An 8,298-nucleotide genomic window follows, 5' to 3' on the forward strand; every position below is an offset into this window, starting at 1 on the left:
CCCTAAAGCCAAAAAGGGAACGCGAACAATACCGTTCTGGTATATGGATGGTAGGAAGAGTCTGTGGACTCCAAAGAAGGAGCTAAATTGTAGAAGTAGAGGATGTTATTACAGGACAGAGAATCCTCCGTCAAGCAGATAAAACATGTTTAAGGCTCATAGTGGAGAGTAGAGGCTCTTCTACATCTGCCATGTCTATAAAATGATGGAAATAGCCTCGAATATAAAACCCTTAACAGACAGGAGGTGTTTTCATCTTATTTAACTGGGATGTTAGACTACCGCAATGGTACCACAATAGCACAACGATACTGTAGCATCTTATGGACCAAACCATACTCATGTGGGTAACCTCAAGACATCTCACGTGTTCTGTCACTTCTTTCCAGGAGTATAACATGGGAAACTCAAGAGGTTTCTCTTGTTTCCATGGCTTTTGTACATTCCCATTACAGATTAATGAATAAGATCATGGCCGGGGCTGACAGCCAGGCTTTCAGGTAGTGCGGGCGACCACAAGCTTTGGCCAAAAGCCCTGGCATTCTCTACGTTCAGTTGCAAACTCAGACTTATCTCTGTCTTATCCTTGGCCACAGTTCTCATGATGATTAGCCAGCCAAACTGGAATGGGAGTTGCAGTCCGACACCAGACGGCCCCGTATATAGAGGTTCCATCTTTAGTATTTGGACCAATGCATGGAAAAGTCTATTAATATTTAGGCTTAGAAAGGTACTTCACATTGGTAGTGACATCATATGTTTTATTCTTAGTGGTCATCTTGTTGGCCATTATACTTAAATTAATGACCCACTGTATTAAAAGAATATATTAAAACAGATGATTTACAATAACTATAGAGTATTAAACCAAACCAAGCTCCAAAACCGTAACCAAATACTTCAAAGAAAGATGCCAAGGAGATCTAACCTAATCCTCCTTCATTTAAGATTCCTCCGGCTATAGTTTGTTTACTGGTACAGTTACAGAAGAAAACTAAACTTGTTGCCACATTTTTAGAGAAAAGTTCTAAAAAGCGATATTTTGTATTACTTTTCAAGGCTGCCACCTACAGAAAAGAGACAAAGAATATGTGTTTAAATGTATCAATTGTTTTTCCGTCCTGAAGAAAAGTCGTCGTTCTGTAATTCTTCAGATAATCCGGTACTGCAATTCCCACCATCCTGAAATTCGCTCTCAATATCGACTTTGGTTACATAAAACATTCTTTTTTTTCCCGTCACAATTCTGAATTAATTTGATGCGGCCACCAAAACAAAAGCAAAAAGGTGTCGATATTCCAGAAAAAGGAAATTGACGGGAGATTTATTTCCAGCTACTGCCAGATTTTGGGGAAATTAGGCAACAAGAATGCAGACTATTAATGATTAGAAATAGTCAGACAGGGTGGGCTCCATCGCTCAAGTTAGGGACCCACCTGAGTTTTTCAAGCTTCTTCGGTCTCTGATTAAAAGCCAAATGACATCAAAATACTATCATAAATCCTAAATTCACCTCAAAATTGTGATCATTTTTTTTCACTACAACTTAAATAAGAGGAGACAAAACAGCCATATTTCAGGATTGAGTAATAACTAGCTGTCTAAATGAAGTAGGTAAAAGAGACAAACGGGGGAGACATGGAACCCCAAAACATACATTATGTACCTTTTTTTGGACCAAAGTAGCGGATAATGGGAATTGCAGTTGAACAATATGCTTCCCAATGGAGCGTTCCATTTACTGGAGGCATACCCTAAATTGTGATGCGTTTCACTACGTCGACACTTCCAGACCACACAGGGGGCCAACAGTAATATAACCCCCCCCCCAGTACTTTAAAAACAACATTGTGTCCTAAAACTCACCTCCTTCCTTATTTATTATAATATGCAATTGTGTACTATAGATGTATAAATGTTTCTTGTTTATATATATAAAAAATATAAAACAAAAGATATTAATATTATATTTCTGCCAGTACTTACAGAAAAGGGGGTAGAGATTTTTGTTTTTTAATATGAAAATTATTTAATTGATGGAAAAGCCTCATTCCTGCATATTGCTGAAGGAGATGATAAGAGATTACAGCCTGCAGGGCCTTGCGATCTGTTATGTGCAATGCTCTGCAGATGAGCTGCTAAGGATTAGAGTCTACATTTAAGTACATTTAAGCTCAGGTGTTCCAATAAAATGATGTATTTTACAGCGGTGTGTTCTTCTGTTTACTTTCTGTATGTTGTATACTTTTCACACTAATTCGCTGTTCCGACGTTCACAATGCGGCACAGAAACAAAAAAAAAAGGGGAAAAAAATGCCTTACTGAATGCCAAATGAGCAAAAAGGGACACATTTCCATTAAAAGCTGCAGAGATTTACCGAAACGTTTTGAGAGACTTTATCACTTTTTGCTACCTATCCCTTAAACTGGTGGTATTTATACCCTGGGAAAAAAATTTAATAAATAAATATATATAGAGATAGATAGATAGACAGACAGACAGACAGATAGATTTATAGATAGATAGATAGACAGACAGATAGATCGATAGATAGATAGATTTATAGATAGACAGACAGACAGACAGATTTATAAATAGATAGATAGATAGACAGACAGATAGATTTATAAATAGATAGTTAGATAGACAGACAGATAGATTTATAGATAGATAGACAGACAGACAGACAGATAGATAGATAGATAGATAGATAGATTTATAGATAGACAGACAGACAGATTTCCAGGCAATTTAAGGACACATTATTGGGATTTTCTAGGCTCTGTGATCCAATCAAGGTCTGTCACTTGGAATTCAAATTCTGCTGGGTTAGCGCAAATCACATTATAAAAAAATTATTACAAGGGATAAAACGGCATTAATTAAAAAATGATATAAATTATTTATTGACTAATCCTAGGTAAATGTGATGTTTGCCCCCTATCTGTCCCAGCAGACAGGGTAATTCCCATGGCTGGATCCAGTTTAGGAGTCCGATGTTAAAGGCAAACTTCACCGAACACGCACAGAACTTTTAGGCGCTCGTGCTAAAGCCCGTTTCCCCTTCGATGCCGACCGCCTGCTTGTTACCGTTGCTTCATTTTCTTTTACTGCATCCAGAAGAGAAAGGTAATTATAGCTGAGTTAATGACTTTCTAAATGAAATACGGAATCTGTTCATACTTCAAAGACTTCTCACGAGTTGACCGTAACCAACGAAGTGTAAAAAGTCTGGGAATATAGAAAAATAGAATTTACCGGCAGATCGGCCCCATTCGGCCCCATCTAGTCTGCGCGTCCTTGCTGCCGTAAAGACTCAGACCTTGGTCTAGTCTGAGATTCGAGAGCCATATGCCTGTCCTGAATCTAAGACGAGACCAAAGACTGATTCTCCCAACATTATTTTTAAACAGTAAAAAAATATGCTTTTCACGGAAATTCAGTGAATCAAAAAAAAAAATCACTTTATTGATGCATCTTAAAACAAAAGTATCCAAAGGGAAGTCATCCAGACTTCACGGCCATTCCATCTCATCCACTTTGGTTCACAACCTCACCCTCCGGTTCTGTTGGAGAAAACCGATAAAGATGGTCACCAGAGAAGGACCGGCGGACTATGGAACTTGGGCTTTAAAAGGACCCTACTTTACAAATTTCTTACAAACCAAATCAGATTGCCGAATAAATCAGAAGACGGCATTCTCTTGGTTCTAGTGCTGCTCCGAGGCCAGATTACCCATTAAGAGAAGTAATCGTTCATAGGGCAACGGAACAGGGAAACGGCGCCTGGCTGTCGGCCGCCAACAAAAAGTTCAAAAGTAAACGGATTTTGTATCTTTCCATAGATCCAAAGCTCTGATATCCGCAGTCACCGCAATTTCATTCCCACCATGCACTGCAATAAACCTGACGTTAAAAGGCAACAAGGTCCTGCGATTAGCGTCTTTGGGCATATGAATCAAATTTGGAAACAAAACACCTTAAAAAATCTTAATAGATCCATAAGAAAATAATTATTATTTTGTTCTTTTTTAAAAAAAAATATTATATTATCATCATCTTTTATTTATATGGCGCCAACAATTACCGCGGCGCTTCTTACGGTCCAGATATTCAAAGGATCTGTCAGAACTAGAACTGACGGACTAAGATGAACCGATACATTAGGTTAAGAGCGCTCGGCTCACAAGCTGACAATCTAGAGATCTTTTATTGTGGCCATCATACCTAAGGGGACATTTAAAGGGACAGTAAAACAAGGTGTTCTGACAAAGTGATGTTAAAGACATACTTCACTGAACATTGGATGTAAAATGGTAATATTGGACATTTTTTATATAGTAATATTTTTTTCCAAGCACTTTGTAACAGACTTTAATTCTCCTAAAAGTCAATTGTGCTTTAAAATATGTCAGTGTTATGAAATTACAAATAACGGAACAATAATCATTATACTAAAATCATCCAGTGATCAAATACACTTGTATAACAGCCTTACAGCAGAAGTGGTAGAGGTGAATACAGTAAGGGAATTTAATCATGCATGGAATAGGGCGACTAGATGGAGGGGGGGGGGGTAATGGGGCCGATCTGCCGGGAAATCCTATGTTTCTAATGACGGATATAATGTAACATTTTGCTAAAATGCAGAGCTCACCAGGAACAGTAGGGGGCAGTAAATGATCACTAATACTGAAACTGCTGCCGGTTGCTTAGTTGTTTAAGAGTTTTGAGTGAGAAACCGTAATAAACGTAATTGGGATCTCTAACAAAACAGGGACAAGAACACAAAAAATTCAATATTTAAATTTAGTTACCAACAGGGTGTAAGTTCCACTCCAGCATAGAATATTATATTTAGATCCAATGTGGGCGTTCTGATTCCAAACAAAATTTCAGAATATAACATCATATATACATAAATATCGGCAAAAAATATAAAATTAGTTTAGCGCCTTTCCAAGCTGGTATTTTCGGCCACTTATCTATGAATTTGTATTATTTAGGTTCTTGTAATACACCACGCATACTGTAGGGGGCAGCACATTGTAGGTAAGCAACACATAAAATGTATTTGTATCCTTAAAAAAACTAGACCTGCACAATAAGTTATTAGGTTATAATGTGGAGAGTGAAGAAATAACTTAAATCTCCAATGAATTCATACTATGTAACACATTATTAAAGCTGCTGTTCCACTTAGAGAAGATATTAATTGCACTCCCTGGCATGATAAGCAAATAAACCTTAGCCCAGCTGACTTTTTATTCTTTCCTTTGAAGGTTTAATCACGTAAACAATGATGAAACTTTTCCGGCAAAATGGTGAAAGTGGAAAAATTTTACTCGATGAAAGAATCTGGGGAGGGTTTGGGCATTCAAAATTAAAAATGAATTATGATTCAAATGCTGCGTTAAGTTACAAAAGTGCGAAATCTCTAGATAGTAAACTCCTTTATTATTATTTTATTTATTATTATTAATAATAATAATAATAAATGAATCACAATAAGTGGAACAGCAATAACCCTAACCTTTTAAGTATGATCAGTTTTGGTTTTTTGTTTACCAAAATAGTTTAGTATTTTTTTCATTTTTAACCAACATTTTGACACCTGTTAATCTTACCTAAAAAGAAGTTATCAACGTGTCCTTTATGTTAATCTCCGTTTGGAAGCATCCTTAATTTTGTATGAATTAGGGATCATGCGTAAAAAATGATTCTGAAGTTTTAAAAGCAGTCTTATCACCATAGCAACCAATTAAATTTTCCTATGACCGGGCCATTCCACTGGCTATGTAGTTAAGACAACTAATATAAATTTGTATATAAATCACCTTTTTAAACATAATCCTTTCGTTGATTGGATGATGGCGTTGGTTGCTGTGTTGATAAGACCAGTGTTGAATATATCATCGTTTTGTTTGGCTGGCTGATGGCGATATAAGTTTTACTGTAAAACAGCAAAGGGTTAATAAGTACTTTGCGCCTGTACTTGTTGCTCCTGGATTAGTTAAAGGGTCACGGTGTGTGAGGTAGGTAGTCAGTACAGGGTTAGATCTCCCGGCAGATAAGTCCGCTCCCTGCTGATGGATTGCTGTTGGTGGGTGGTAGGGTACAGGCGGCAAGGGGAGGCACCGCTGTTAATTTGTTACCATTAGCATGACAAAGCCGTGACAAAGAAACATTGTGGCAGAACATGACCCCGTCCTCGCCTTCCAACATCTGTGTGAGGAGGCAATCAGTTCCCTCACATGCCCCTTCTGTCACTTATTACACGATGGGGGCCACTGATTAGTAACTATTGCTCCATGCCGGCCAGGGTGGGAAGGGGCCCAAAAAAACCTGACCTAACGAGGGGTCTTCCGATATCTTTATTCTTCCCAAAGTATAGATAGTTTTGTGACAAAATTCTCCTGAATCGGAGATTTGCACCAAAAAGTAAATCTGTCCACGTTTTTTCTTATAGATTTTTTGGGGGGGAAGACTGTTGGATTTTGGAAAATTTTGCCATTTTTTAAACATTTTTGAACCTGCAACATCTTTACAAATGACCCCCATGGAGGACACGCAGATCAGTGAATTAATACAATACTGCAACAGGTTCTTAAATATTAAATATACGAGACAGAGGGAAGGCGAGGATGGGCCTCAGTCCTCCAGGAGCAATCATCTGATATTATTAATTTATTAATTAATACTATTATTATATAATATAATTGTATTATTTAATATTTATATAATATTATTATATAATATGATTTTACTATTTAATATTTATATATTATTATACAATATTATTTTATTTAAATATCATTATTGCACCATGTTTTCTGTTTTGCCGCAGAATTATCCCTCATAACATAACTATCATGGTGCCTGTTAAATATTTATCAGCCTTTACTGTGGGTCTAATTATTCACTCGTGACCCTTAAGGACTTTCAAGCATTTGCATACAAATTGACACCCCACTCCGAGAAGCCGTAACACTCATCAGGTCGCGAGGACTTCTGTCTGACCAAGGCAATAAAGCGTTTATCTGTCTCTTCCAACAATGACAAATGCGTCGGCTATTGTGGTTAAGGGAGTAGCAGATGTGTTAGGGAGTGCGTTGGCTTTCAGCCCCATGAAAGGGTAGGTGGGCAGACAAGCCCTCCCGGCTTCAGACACGCCAGTTTGGTACTGGAGGTTGAGCTGCGACAAGGGTCATGGCTGCTGGCTAAGTGATCACAGATGCCTGGGGGGGCCACACTTTCACTTTTCATTATCCTAATTACTGAGGAAAGAGATACAATGGAAGAGAAGACTGACCCCAATCATCAAGCTGGGATCATGAAAGGGGTAAATCATTGAGTGTCGGAGGAATTCTCTGGAGGAATTGACTTGTTGGGCATACAGAATAATTTTTTTGGGGGGGGGTCATTTTTCATCCAATGAGTAATAAAGTACGTCGAGAGGGCGTTCGATTCTATATTGCGAGGGTTGAGCAATCAGATGGAAATGGTCGAGCAGTTGGTGGAATTCCGTAACCTTAAACAAACCGCCATCTCGCTTTATTGACTTAATTTAAATTGTGGTTATTCCGAGGATTAATCTGATTATTAATCTAATAGGTTGGAGACGCACAACAGTGAAGCCTTGAAATGTGTTAATCCTATTGTCAAATTGTATATTATGTTATTATTTCCTATGTTATATAGAAGAAGAAACAGGCGACTAGACGGGGGCCGAATGGGTCTGATGTGCCATTAAATTCTATATTAAGTATGTTTTCATGTCCTATCATTTCAGTCCTAAATTTATATCATCTTTATTTTCAGACTGAAATTAATTAAAACTAAATGGATCTTGTGATTTTTGGTAAAAAAAAATGTAATTAAAAATTTTAACAAAAGTAGGCAGAGATCTGTGTCTGAATGTAGCGGGATGAACACAATCTTATTTATATTCTGTCCCTTTGTCTCCTCCCCCGCATCCTTACAAAGGCTGCCTGAGCCAATAATAATAATAATAATAATAATAATAATAAATATAAATATATTATATGTTTTATTCAGGTACTACTCATTATAAAAATAATGATAAAAATTATAATTATTATATATATATTATTTTTTTTATTCAGGTCCTTCTTACTCCTGTTCTTTGCTAAATGAATGACCTAGTTGGATAAATAATTCCTAATTAACTACTCGCTGTGACGTTCTACCTGGCAGCGCTCGGACTGACTCCCTATAATGAATGATCCGTTATATATATCAGCGGGCGTTACTGATAAACCAATCAGGATAATGGT

The sequence above is a fragment of the Sceloporus occidentalis genome, unplaced genomic scaffold, assembly GCF_023333645.1.
Source record: "Sceloporus occidentalis isolate IW3139 unplaced genomic scaffold, rSceOcc1.0.p SCAF_136, whole genome shotgun sequence".
Classification (NCBI taxonomy): Eukaryota; Metazoa; Chordata; class Lepidosauria; order Squamata; family Phrynosomatidae; genus Sceloporus; species Sceloporus occidentalis.